Genomic DNA, 14,537 nt, shown 5'->3' with positions numbered 1-14,537 from the left:
ACAAGGCTTTAGAAGGCCTATCCTTGTAGGTTATGTAATGTTATTTCTTCCACATTCCATCAAAGTAAGCCACAAGATCAGATTCTAGGGGTAAAGAAACAGAATCCACATTTTCCTGGGGTGTCATATTGCAAAAGAATGCACATACCAGGATATGTGGAATTTGTGGCCTTATTTTTCTATTTACCTTAGAGAATTGAGGCCACATGTGGCCCCTTTCCTTACCAAGGAGACTGCGGTTCATCGTTGCTAGACCGTGTGCCCCAAAAGACCATCTGCTTTAAGTTTAACAAGCAAAGTCCTTACAGAGTAAAGAGCAAAGGAGTTCTGAAATCACAAAACTAAAGCAAAAATGATGTCATATTGAACATCTGATCAAAACACAGTAATCAGGAGACATAGAGAAAAGGAAGCAGACAGAGTAGGCCATCGTTTTAATTATGCAGAAGATCTGGGCTTGGAAGACACATTTTTAGCATAAAGCATGCTATGAATGTGACCATATGTCCGGTAGAGTATAAGCTCCTTTAAAACAGGACTGCATCTTCTCACATCCCAGCTCTAGCAATTATTAGCTGTATTATCTTTGCAAGTTACTTAAGCTCTCCTAAGTCTCTTTTTCCTCATCTGTAAACTAGACATAATAATAACATTACCTGCATATGTTTATACTAAGAATTAAATAAGATTTATGTTCATCCCTGTCACGGGCATAGAATCAATACATGAAATATGTAACTAAGAAATTTCCCAGTTTCCAATTACAAATTGTACTAAACTCTATTTTGAAGCTATTAAAACCCCATGAAAAGTAATCCAATCTTAATTATTTAAAAACACTATGATATCTTGAGTTCCAAAGGGTGAGAATTTAGAATCCCATGGAAGTTGGTGGATACTTTGCCTTTCATTTCTGTCCCCAGAGTAAGTTTATTGAGATAATTTGGTCAGCAAGTGTCCTTCTGAGAATACGTGAAGAACAACTTAGTAGGTAAAAGTACCATAACTGACAAGATTCCAAGGTAGTAATACCCATTAATGTGCTTCCAATGGTAAGACAACCCTGAAAATATATAATACAATTTAACTAAATATAGTACCACAATCTACGACACAAAAACGTTCCAACATTCACTCAAATCCTGATTCAGTTAAAACATAAAATAGTTACAATGAACTGCCATTCATTCTTCTATCCTGTAAGAAACAGAAGGAAAAAAATCCGTACAAATATATTGTACAAATACTTGTGTGTTTCATAATAATCTTGGCAGCCTCACCTTTGTAGAGGTACATTTGTGGGTGTTTGCGTATATGGTATGTTTTTAACATCTTTAAGGCTTGCTTAAAGTTTTATATCAGCTTGGCTTGCTTAATAGTCTTTTTCCTTTATGTTGCCCCTTCACTAATTGGGCAAATGTGATAATTTGTAATGGGTCTCCAACTCATTAGTGTAATTTAGTAAGGTTCTACTGTATTTCACCAGATGCACAAACGAGGCTGCTGCACACGTCTGTTTTTTTGTTTGTTTGTTTTTTGGAGCTTTACTTCATCAGCATCCACAGTATTTCTGCTTTAAAATTGAGAAAATTGAGAAATGATTGCCCCTTAATCACCTATTTGTTATAGTGGGCTACAGAAATATATGTGGTGTCATTAATAAATAATTTCAGGATAGAACTTAGCAACAATTAACATTTCCATAGAGCCTTTTTTTTTTTTTTTTTTTTTTTTTTTTTTTTTTTTTTTTTTTTTTGAGACAGAGTTTCACTCTGTTGCCCAGGCTGGAGTGTAATGGTATAATCTCTGCTCACTGTAACCTCCACCTCCCGGGTTCAAGCGGTTCTCCTGCCTCAGCCTCCTGAGTAGCTGGGATTACAGGCACCTGCCACCATGCCTGGCTAATTTTTGTAGTTTTAGTAGAGACGGGGTTTTACCATGTTTGCCAAGCTGGTCTCTAACTCCTGACCTCAGGTGACCCATGTGCCTAGGCCTCCCAAAGTGCTGGGATTACAGGCATGAGCCACTGTGCCCAGCTACATAGAGCTTTAAACTTTAAATCTTATTGTTATACATGCAAACACAGAAACCCTATGTATTCTCTTGTGAAGAAAGGTATTATACATATTTTTAAATGACTTAGAAGACAGCATTTCACAATATTTCTAAATATAGATATTTGATTTGTCCAGACATTTGCTATATAATTTTGGCCATTTATTTAACCATCTTTAAAATCTGTATAATACCTACTTCATAGTTGTTTTGGGGAAAAGATCAAATATTTTTATAATAAATATAAACTTTTAAACACATAGTAAGTGCTGAATCCAAGCTAGTTGTTAGTCATGATCTTGATTTGACAGATAATAATATTGTACTTTTTAAAAGATACTTATATCTAATGACAGAGAAATGGGATAGTTGTCAAATATATAACCAGAGTTTGCAGATTGGGAAGATTTGAGTTAATTATGCAAAGGTAGTCTCTACTCTTCACTTCTAGCAAGGATGCTGTGGAGTTGGGTAGCCGACATTGCAAGGCTGGAGCAAGCAGAAGCATTGCCTCTAATTTGAAGCCCTAGGCTACTTAAAACCGTGTAAGTGTACAGAACAGAGGCTAGAGCGAAGGATGTAGATTTGAAAAGGTTTGAAGACATCGTCAAAACAGAAAGTGGGCCTGGGGGCTTAGGCAGATGTTGGAAAAGTTGGAGCTAAATATGAGGTTGAAGTAAAAACCCAGGAAGTAGGAAGCAAGAAAACAAGAAACTCTAGCAGGCCATCAGGGAAGAGAATAATCTGAATAAATGTCAAAGATAGGAGGTGTTGCCTAATACTAGCTTGATTTTGTATCTTCTGTAGCTTCCACTGGGTAAGAAGGTAGGATAAAAGATGATGTAAGGAGCAAAAAAAAAAAAAAAATGTCCCTATATTCTGGCCCTGCAAATCACTAACTACTGTGAGGGGTGAGTAAAATAGATAGAAAGGCAGGTTTTTCTGGGACCATACCCAGGCCTAGACAGGAGAGCAAATTAGCAATTCCTCTGTTTCTCAACCTCCTATCTCTGCTCTCATCAGGGAAGAAGGTCAAGCTGTTATTCAAACAGGCACCTGGTAAGTGACTCTCTACTGGCCTCCCCCGACCCCTACCCAAGGATGATAGTAATGAACAAAGATTCTATCTGAGCAGTTAGTTTCCTCTTGATGGAAAAAAAAAAAAGAAAAAAGCTCTGTTGCTTCTTTAAGTAGATGTGGTCAGAATTAGAGCTGACTCTCTTCAAATAGTCTCCCTTTTGCCTTTCCTGGACCCTTATCTTGGATCCAGATTCTAAGCCAAGAAAAATAAACATCTTGTGAAACTACCTGGCAAGTTTCTAAATGTATTATTGTGAAACTGTCATCCCTCTAGCTTGAGAGAAAGAGAAACTGGCATCTACTCAAAGCAGACAAACTGTCTCTCTCATCTCTGAAAACTAAAAATCTAAAAAGGAAAAATTAGGCTGAAGACTAGAAGGTCAGAGAGTGGCCTTTTTGTCAACTGTTCATGGTTGTGTTAAGTGCCATTCCATTCTGAGCTGGCAGTTCTTAGACATGTTTCCCTCTAGAACATAGCACTAGAGATGCTTGGACCATCTGTCTGTCCGACAGACCATCTGTACAAGGGACTGGCACCCCTTCCAGAAAATAGAAGAGAAACTGAGGACACTAAATAGGTGAGTCTCTGTGTCTTTGTTTTCTAAGCTCTCTGGCAATAATTGGTAGAAGAGAAAGAGCAGTCCAGGAATATTGTTTAAGTTTAAAAAAATGTTATAGCAAAGGCGGAAAAAATTTTCACACAAGCGACCACAGAAATATTTAAAAGATAATAGAGAAAAGTAGCTGTTTCTGGCTTTAAGTGTTAGGCAAGCTAATGCCCAAACTGAGAGCAGTCAAGGTTCCAGGGCTTTGCAGACAGATGCAACTAGGTAGACATTCAGGTAGACACTGCTTTTAATGAGTTTTTACCTTGGGCAAATCACAAGTTGTCTATAGCTCAGTTTCCTCATCTGTATCCTGAGAATAATGATGCCCCCTGTATGCAACTATAAAGTTTTTAATACATCATCTGAAATACCATAGAATTAAATGTGTGATAGCTATTGTGTCAATTTTGTGGGTTTTTACAAGGCTCTCTACGGGGCTCCAACCTATATCTTCATTCCTTCCTACCAAATACTTTTTGATATATTTCCTTACTCTATTAGCACTGATATATGCAACGTTGTAATTTCTTCTAATTTCTTTTTGGAAACATTATCACTGCTTCACAATATACATATTTAAGACAAACCTCAAATTCCCCTTCCTTCTTTAATCTTCCCCAACCACAAATTCCTCAGGGATAACTCCCTTCTCTGAGTTTTACGTGCTGACTTTATTATTTTTTTGTTCTGAATCCTGCGCGGCCTTGTTTAGCAAGTTAATTGCTCCTCTGTCAATATAATGTCAACAATAATATATGAACACACTTGAGGGAAAAATCGCATTGTTTACAACTTTGTGTTCCACGTCATAACTGTGATAGAATAGTGACTCTAGTAGGTGTTTAATAAACAAATTTTGAATAAATGACACCATTGAAATGACTACAGAAGCAAAAGAATGTACTGTTACCCACAAGGACATTCATTGAGAATTCTGACTGACTTATGCAAAAGTGTTCTTGACCTAGATCCATGACATCGTTCTGAGGTTCAGGAATAGGAATAGGGTTATTTTAAAAACTAAACACCCCCACCCACTGCCCCAACACACATAGACATACATAGATATAGATATATAGATATAGATATAGATATAGATTTTTGTGTGTGTGTGTGTATGTGTATGTATGTATATGGTGCTGGACAAATTAGTCTTGGAGAAAAATATGTATTAGATAGGAAGAACAGAATTCCATTTAGCAAACGCTTAAAAAAAAATGCAGCAGTGCTTATAGTGATGGAAGAGACGAAAATCAAACTTGAAGCAGCAAAAACACATCCAGGAGAGTCATGGCAGTGAGGCATGACAGGTCAAGGATAAAGAAAGGGAAAACAGGAAATAGCATCAACCAGATGAACACAGGAAGAAGTTAGCTATTCATGAGCTAAACAGACCTATTTCATGAAAATGCTGGCAACCAGGGAAACACTCAGAAAAATTTTAAACTGCTTTTATATCTGCTCTTACTTGGGCACTGGAATCAGAACAGGTTGACTGATAATATGTTTAATGCTTAATAGTAGTCCAGGTACCTTGGTAGAGAAAATGACCCTGAGCAAAAGTCACATATAAACATGGCTTTCCTTTTGAAGAAGGGAGAGTAGAGTTTTTTCCTTGTATCTATATTCAGACTGCTGTCACTATGCATGGTGGATGTCTCCAACAGAAAAAAATTAGCAAACCCATCCACTGTCTGTGTTATTAATCATTTGCTTGTTTTCAGTAAAGAGTATGCCTTTATTAGATTGATTTTTTTCTAAATGTTTTCACTTCACACATATTTTTTACTATGTTATTCAAACATTTGTCTCAATTTATATGGATTATTTTCTTTACTTCTTCCATGTGGAGTATCTACTGGGGTCAAGGTATATGTGGTCACAGGTTTTAATTCCAATCATATGGTTCAAAAAATGTACACCCTGCACCACTGTGTGCTTAGTTGGCCTTTGTTTCTGTGACTTGTTACCTAAAGCATGAATGTATAAATTGAGAGGACCTACACAAGGAATTGAAATCTCTCATCTTTAAGTAACTTATTATCAAATATTCAACACGCTAATGTGTTTGCTCAATAGATATGTAAAGAAACAGCTAGAACATTAAAAACAGATAAAATATAATTGAATATCTACATTATGTAAAAAAGCTAGAGAATTTTTACAGGGATTAGAGAAAAGGTGGTGTTAAAATTTTCTTTGTTCCTTGACAGTTTTAAGTTGAAGAAAGATTGCTACTTCCTCTCTTTTTCAAGAAAGCTTTCATAATATGACCTTTTCTCTTGTTTACAGCCAAGCAATGAGTTTAATGGCTCACATTTTAGAACCTGACTTTAGAAAGAATTCCCCAGTTTATGAAATTCTGACTTCATTCTCTTTCTTTCTCTGGTCTCCTTGAATGTTCTGTACCAGTCACTCTTTTTCCATCATGTCCCCCACTGACATCAGTATGTTGAAAGATAATTTCCTTCCTCTGTTTTATATGTTTATAAGTAGACAAACAAGAATATTTGCTTCTCTGTTTATTCATGTGCTGGTAATAATTTGTATCATCTTTGGCACTGCAGAGTACAACAACATTTATACAAACTGAAACTGGTAAGTTATTATCATAATTACTAATACTACCAATGATTATAAGTAAATTTAATTATTATTATAATGAGATACCTTTTACTGAGTACCAATTAAATTCTAATCTCTGTTCTAGATACTTTGTGGGCATTATTTTTCTTAATCTTTTTACAACACTACAAGGTAAGATATGGAATTACAGCTACAAAAGTAACCTTCCCAAGGGTACATTACTAATGAAACGTAACATATTGGGAGATGCTACCCATAAAGCAAATTCTGCAAATGCTCCTTAATGCCACTTAAGATTTAGTGTTACAGAGAAGACTTTCATTTCTTTACTTTCCTCTGAGTCCTGTAACTGCAGTACAATCATGCACATGGCATCAGACATTTTAATAAGATTTAAGTAATTGTCAAAGTTAAATAGAGATCTGCCTCAACTTATGGGTTCTGCTAAAGACCACAAAAACATGGTACTGATGATGTACTATATTAGAGACCCATTGGTTCAGAGAGGCACCCTTCAGAGGCCCCTTAGAGATACTAACATCACATCTTTCCACTGATAGAGTCGGCCCTATTATGGGAATGTGATTACTTGATTTGCATTTACAGAAGGCTTGCTCTGGACTGTCTATAATTATGTGAAGAAGCACTGGATTTGCATCCTACAAATAAAAGAAACCATGGTGTAAAAGAATAGACATGGGCTTTGGAGTGAGTCAGAATTTGGGGCAAATAAATCCTTTTTTTGCCTTATCTGTAGTATGGGAATAATGTTACCTTGCTTATTTTGTTTGTGTGTGTTCGTATGTGAGAAGTATAAATAAATAATCTAACATACCTAGCACAGTGCCTGGCACATAGAATACCTTTGCTGACTCTATGAGATAATTGATTATAACATTATATTTTCTTGGTGTGTGTTGGTAATATATTTTGCAGCATATCACAAAAGGAATTTCCTTAGTTCAGTGCAAAGCTTCAGCCACAAATTCTGATGCTTAAGGCTGTGGTAGAGGCCAATGAACTTGTGTTTGCTGTTTTGACCAATTGACATCCCTCTTTCCTTTCTAACTCTATAATCAGATTTTATGGCATGAAGCTTTAAAATGCAGGGAGCATGGATCTTGTCTTTCTTCTCACAAAGTCATAAAACAGACTTCATCCGTTCATTTTAAGGATAGAAAGAACCTACAATCTGAAGGAAAAAACCCTGTTCCCTCCATGCACAGGGAAAGGCTGACTTTGCAGTACCGAAGTACCTAGGTCAAGTGGTACCAGCCGTGCAGAGTTAGCAAAGCAGAATTGGACTCATCACTGACAGCTCGGCTCAGCTACATTAGTAGGAACAAGGCTTTTTACATCTTTTCTGATATGTTCTTGGACAAAATAAAGGTCATACACAATGACACAGCCCCACATAGGTCAGATTCTGGCAGAGGAATCTTAATTCTTTTTAACTATCAAGTCAAAATTCCAAGGGGCAGCCTTTAAGACTGCAGCATTCCCTGTCCAAATACAGGAATTGCAGCAAATAGCTATGAGCAGAGAGTCCTTCTAATACTCCCCACAGCAATGACTGTAGTGCTTGTACCTGGTAGGTGCTTAATAAATACGCATCCTTTCATTAACTGTGAACAAAACGAGATTTTAGATAAAGAGCAATGTTAACACCTTTTGGTGACATCTGAATTGTGTTTCTGCAACAACATATGGAAAGATGCACGTGATTATTGCTCCTTATATTCAGTACGATTTTGAAAGTTCTGAGTATAAGTGAAATGACATCTGAAAAGGGTACTTAGGCTGCTTCAAAAACGGGTCTGATGAAGCCATGGTACATGAAATGAGCTAATTTACAGAAATATAGCTTTCAGAATATAGCTTTCTGTCTCCAGTTTTACTTAGCACTCAGATTACATTTGGGGTTTTTACCCCCTGTATAAAAATATAAATACACCGAATTAGTATGGTCTTCCTATTCTTAAACTAGTTGAACAGGAATGAGAGAATATATGTGAGCTACCCAGGGAAGTCCAATTTTGTGTCAAAGTTTTTACTAAGTGCTTTACATAAAATTATTCATTCACTCATCACAGAATCGCTTATAACTGATTGTCCCTATTTTACAGATTAGACAGCTGAGGCTTAAAGAGATTAGGTATCTGATCTCATTCTATTCAACTCCAAAGCCTGTTCTCACTACCATATTCTCTTGCTGTCATAACTTCCAAGTCAGCTTTTTAATTCTGGTCTATCTGTCCACCAAATGAAGCTCACTGTGAAAATCATTGTATGCTGTGCTGTTATTATAAATGTATATTTTATTTATATAATTCCAAAGTGTAACTCAAATTCTAATCAACAGCATCATTGTGGGCTGGAGTTATTTGGTGACTGCGGACTTGCTAGTTGTCTGTGTAGGTCCAAGTCTGGGCAACTCAAGTTTTTCTTATGTTTTCTGGATATCCAGCAAAAATGAATTCAGGTCATAATACATTTTCTATTTTTCATGGAACTAAAATTATGCCTCATATAGATTGGGTAATTATTTATGCATGTAGGCATGCACAGGTACATACACACAACACTTACACATATTCACAAGTAACCGAAAATGTACCACAAAAATTACTGAGAAGAGGTAGAGTCAACGCATTTGGAAAAACACCAAAACTATAACAACACAAATGTTAATCACTAATCATTAAGAATAGACCAGTTCTGCTTTACACTTTAACTTGAAATTATATTGGAGGAATCATTTTATGTCTTGAACAATACATAAAGTCATCATTACTGTAACACATTACATTTCTACATAAGTGTATATTTGTAGATCCTTTTTTCTACAATATTTCATCATAGCCTTCACAACAACACTATGAGTTAAGAATAGTTATTTCCAAATTATATAGGAAGAAATCAAGGTTCCAAGACTTTGAATGACCTACCAACCGTTAAGCAATACTTGCAATGTTTGACTGACATTTTCTGATTCTCAATCCAGAGGTTTTTTTTCTTCTAATTTTAACCCCAGCCTCCACCATTCCCCATTTTATCTGTGACTGCTGAGTCGTCCCAAATGGAGATGCAGATAATTGAGTGAGTTGGCTTAATTTATTGCAAAGCCCCTGCTCTATTCACACATCAATTAATCCATCTTTTATTTTGTAATTTTTGGGGTCCCTGAGAGGTTGTTCTGAAGTGATGGAGAACAGTACCAAGGACATACAAATAGCATTTGTCATCAGAGAGTGTATCTTCTACTTCCCAAGAGTCTTCATTTCCTATTGCAGGCTGATGCTCTTAGCCTATTCTTATTAGCCCCAGTTCCAGCATCAGCTCAGCTCCTTGAGCTAATATACAGCTCTAGGCTGTTGTAATGACTCAGCAATCAAAATTTCAAGTTCAATCCACCTGATCCTTACCCACCTCCAGGGCCAGAGCTCCAAAAGCTCCTCTCTGCTCTTGAACTTACTAGGTGATGTTCCTGGCTTTTTTTTTTAAAGGTTCTCAGTAGCTGACTTTTCAGCTGTCAACCCCGTTTGTTACAGAGGGAAAGAGCTATTCATGTGTTAAGTGCCCTGGGTCTTAAAAACATAGAAACACACAGAAGAATGTTGGTCCTCCTTGTCTGACTTTAGCAGAGTCCCAGAGAAAGGCCTGCCAAATGAATAGAGTTAAATAGAGAAGAAATGGAATGTCCTTTATTCTCCCCAATAAACTCAGAGAAACCCTTCACCAATTCATTCTTTTAAAAATATAACTCTGCATATGTTGCTTCTAGGGAACTTTAGCCTTTTCTTTAGCGCCTCTGACATGTTACTCCTATTGAAATGGAAAGCTCCCTACCCCCATTTACCTTTCTTTTCTGAATTCTCTAAGCAATAAAACAAACCCTGGTAAACCTCAAAACCCTCTCTACCACAAAATAAAACTGAAAAAGGCATGGACCTGGAGTTGGTTCTGATCAAAAGCTGTTTATCATTGCTCTGGCCTGAGCTGAAAATAAAGATGCAAAGTTACAGTTGTGCAAACACCATCAGGAACCCTTGAGATACGGGAGAAATGCTTTGCATATTTCATAAGCTGTAATCAGAAAATCTTGAGTTGGCTGTACCCCACTTCTATTACTAGCCTAAAATAAGTGATCATGAAAGTGTTGCTATCGCTAAAAGATTCACTCATTACAATTATTAAATCTTTAATACACAAAAACCAAGTTGGTATCTTTTGTTGTTGTTTTGTTTTGAGGTAGTATTGAGAATAATCTATGCAATTAATTTTTACCAACACCACACATCTAAATATACTAGTAGTTGGTGAGAATATGAATGGGAGAACAGTCAACATTAAATAGCCTCAATGGACAGAGGTACTAATTGGCCAAATTCCAGAACGACATTTTCAAAGGACCTCTCTCTATTCAGAACAGTCCTAACACTAAATAGATGACCTGAAATGCTATCCTCTATACCTGGGACTAGTTGCCAAAAGATGCAGGTTAATAAAGAGCTGACCAACTTAAGGAATGCTGATTGTCCAGGCAGAGCTTGGGGAGCCTCCAATACCCTGCCATGACCCATTGGCACTTGGAGTATCACGATCCTTCTCCTTACAACAGAAACTTCATGTTTCTTATTCATATATTATTCTCACTTTCAGGTTTTATGAACCTTAGATTGTTTTTTCCACAAAGAAAATAAAATTTTGTTTAGGGTTTCTCCTAGGCTCAAGTCATTTAAAAATTAAAAAAAGAAAACAACAAACCTCCTTTCCAGATAAGAGAAATTTACCTGGACATTATGGGTAACAGATAAAAATATCATGATCATAAATCATTGACATGAAAGACATATTATAAATTATACTGACAGGAGTCTTCCCATTGTAATTTTTACCAAGAGCACTGCCTGGAGTACCAGGTACAAGGTTGGGCCAGGGGTGGAGGAGGGGCAGCTTCTCACAGTTGTCCTCTTTTACCTGCTTCTCTAAAATCATTATGCAAAAAATATTAGATAGATGAAAGGCTAGGATAGCCTAGGGTAATACCAGAGTATAAGCTCATCTTTAAGTTTTGTGTTTGTTTGTTTGCTTGTTTTCTTTTTGTAACTCCTTTATATATATATAAAATCAACATTTTGAGTATGATGCCTGACATCTCTCAACTTGGGTGCTCTCATAAATCTTTGACCCAGGCCACGTAGCCTCTGAATAAATCTATTATGTTACAATTTGCATCTTCTTTCTATACATAGACATCAACACCTGGGGAGAATCACTTAGGTATGCTCTTCTCTACCTAGTTAACACACCTGTCATCTCTTCCATGAACGTGTCCACAGTAACAGTTCAAGTTGGCTAACATTCCATGAACTAACACTATTCTTTTAAGGAGAAACCATCCACATGCACTGGCAGATGAAGAGTAAGATTCTGTTGCCTTCATGTGAGGTCTCAGCATTTTAGAAACCTATTTACAAGTGATTCTTACTCCTGGGGAGAAGCTAATTGATGCCAATGCAGAGATGAAAATCCTAAAAGACACAGGAACACAGATGTTATCACAATGAAATGATATTATGCTTTAATTAAATAACCTTGGGATTGAAACAGGTAAAATATTGTCTGCATTTCACTTTGAAGGAAAAGCGTGGGGTGGGGAGGCGGGCGGGGGGCGGGTGAAGAAAGGCACAGTTAACTACCAAGAAACTAAAGAGACTGAGTTAGGCAAGATGTTTGACTAAAGTCACCTGAATTCCTGATGCCACTTGCTTTTACAGCCAAGAATAGACAATTAAGAGCAATTTCAAGCACATTCCCTTCTCGGGGGACCAGGTTGGGTAAGAGGATGTTCCAAAATGAGCGACACTAGTCTTAATCAGGGGACACTGCATTCCAAAAGGTTAATGAGATGCAATAGCGAGAGAATCAGTGCAAAAAGAGAGAGGTTCAAAATACTAAACAATTTCCACTTTGTTCTCATTTGCTCCAATTAAGAGCTGGTGAAGCAGCTTTTCTGTATTCCACACATTCGCTACTCTCTAGAGCACATATAACTATTCAAGAAGAAAAAAATAAAGCTATGGGGAGGGGGAAGTCTACTATTAAGTTATCATGAAAGTCCAGATTACACCCCCACCTCCCCAGCCCCCAGTCTCTGAGCAGATACACTTTGCCTCTAACTCAGAGCCTCTACCAGTAGCTTTTCTGATTAATGCTTTTCCCCAAATTTAGAGAGTATCACAAGGCAGGAGAAAGCTGGAATTATTTTTTCCAGATTTCATATATTCAGAATTCCCTGTGAAAATGTTAGATAAACAAGAGAGGTATAAAAATGGTAAGAGGAATGGGGGGGATGGTTATACAAATGGAAATAACCTCCTTGGCATAAAAATAGCCCCAAAATGCCACACACTGAGTTCTTCTGAGCATTCCAATCTCTAGAAATGAGCATATAAACTGCATATAGATTTCCGAAAACAAGCAGGAAAACACAAACATTGGAAGACAACAAGAACTGAGATCTGAGGAGTCCCGTGACTTACCTTCTTTATGGATCCTCAAAGTTCACCAAGGAAAATTTCCAATCCTCTAGCTTGCCATGCACCTACTCTATTTTCTTTTCTTCTTTTTATTTTTTTTAAGTCATATCGGAGAAAAATAATCAGTTTTCAAAGGTTCCATGTATCTGATCTTCCAGCACCAGCAAAAACGTGTCCAAGAGACTCCGCCAAAAAGTAAGCCAAAAACTCATGAAAGGCAAAAGCAGAAGGGGGAGTGGGGAAGCAAGGAGGTGGCGAAAGGCGGGGGGTGGGGGCTACAGACTGTGAGCCCAAGTGCCCAGAGAATATTGTCACGCTGTTGAAATCTCCTACTGTACGAAATACCTGCTTTGGTTGTCACACTAACACATACACACACACGGACACTCACACATTCTCTTTCATGCAAAGCAGGCACCCACACTCACAAACACACACAAACACACGCACTCACACAAACCAGTGTAATGAAAACTGTCAGTAGTAACCTCCAAGAGCTGCTGTGTGCTGCAGATGGTACGGCTCACTGTTACCTTCCCAGATCTGTGAAGGATCAAATGAACATCCAAAATCGGGGGGCCCCAGGACTAGGTAGATTCCAGATCCCTCTCCCCCAGGAAGACGCATCAAGCCAGACGCATCAAGCCAGGAGCAGGTCAATCAGCAGAGGTGTCTGCTTGCAGGGTGCCCCGGATTATGGCAAGGTTATTAATCTTGATGTGCTGCATCCCCCACCCCCAACATTCGGCAGCCTGCATTGAGATGATTGCCAGAGCTGTGTCTGTCCCTGTTCTACTGCATTTGCTCAGCCCTCTGATGCTGCAAGTGAGACACGGTGGAAGCAAGAATACTAATAAGGTGGTTAGCTACAGTTTCTTCAAGGCGGTCGGCACGCAGTACAGTAAATGTGTACTTCCCAGTGCTCCGTGTGTGAGCCTGCGTGTCTGCAGGGAGGGCAGTGAATCCATCTCCGGCCAGAAGACGAAATGGTTTGTATCCTGCCTGGGAGAACTATATCATCATCGGAATCATCACCGTCCTGCAACGGCATTGTCTGTGACAGTATTTTGCTTGGGATAAAGAAGGGGGGTTAATGGTTTAGAAGCCTAGAGCTGGCATTTAAAAGAGAAAAAAAAAATGTCTGGGGAGACAAATTAGCATTATAAATAGGATCCAAGGAGACCGAGGCAAAATTTTAACATGCTGCTTCCCTGGCTGTTAAATGGAAATACAAAGCAATTTCAAAAACCAGCTCCAGACTATAAATCTTGGAGCTGGCAACAAGTATCTGAATTTGACTGATGGGACTATAGATAAATGGATTCCTGGTAATATAAAAAGTTTGCTCATGCATTCTGCTTCACAGCCATGGATCCGATGTATACAGCAATTTAGGTACAGTTCATTCATTTTTAAACATGAATTTAGACTTGACACCTGCACAGTTTTACTTTAATGTACACTTTTAAATCACATAGCTATCAAATTGTAGAGAACATCTGTGTGGGACAGTGTCACTAGAGGGATTGGTTGGTAACTGTCCATCGTAAGCATTATAATACATAACATTTTTACCTGAAACGAGCTTAAAGTTTTCAGAAAAAAGTATACATCTCTTTTAGTACCAAGCAATAAAATTAAAATACATGTGTAATATGCTAAATAA

At 37.7% G+C, this 14,537-nt stretch overlaps 1 protein-coding gene across 4 annotated transcripts in view; it reads right to left on the bottom strand.

Annotated features, from left to right (window-relative positions):
- LRRC4C (leucine rich repeat containing 4C) overlaps positions 1-13,664 on the bottom strand; it is a 1,375,811-nt gene extending 1,362,147 nt beyond the window's left edge. For 3 of the 4 annotated variants that reach the window (XM_055281877.2, XM_055281879.2, XM_063641859.1), the window contains exon 1: positions 12,875-13,663. The gene's annotated coding sequence lies outside the window, so the exon portion shown is untranslated. Of the gene's footprint in view, positions 1-12,874 lie in introns of all 4 variants that reach the window. The other variant, XM_055281880.2, reaches the window with a different exon arrangement.
- Positions 13,665-14,537: the final 873 nt, after the last annotated feature.

The sequence above is a fragment of the Symphalangus syndactylus genome, chromosome 6, assembly GCF_028878055.3.
Source record: "Symphalangus syndactylus isolate Jambi chromosome 6, NHGRI_mSymSyn1-v2.1_pri, whole genome shotgun sequence".
In the NCBI taxonomy this organism is placed as follows: Eukaryota; Metazoa; Chordata; class Mammalia; order Primates; family Hylobatidae; genus Symphalangus; species Symphalangus syndactylus.
Note: the sequence above shows the minus strand (reverse complement) of the source record. Positions and strands in the feature narration are given on the sequence as shown.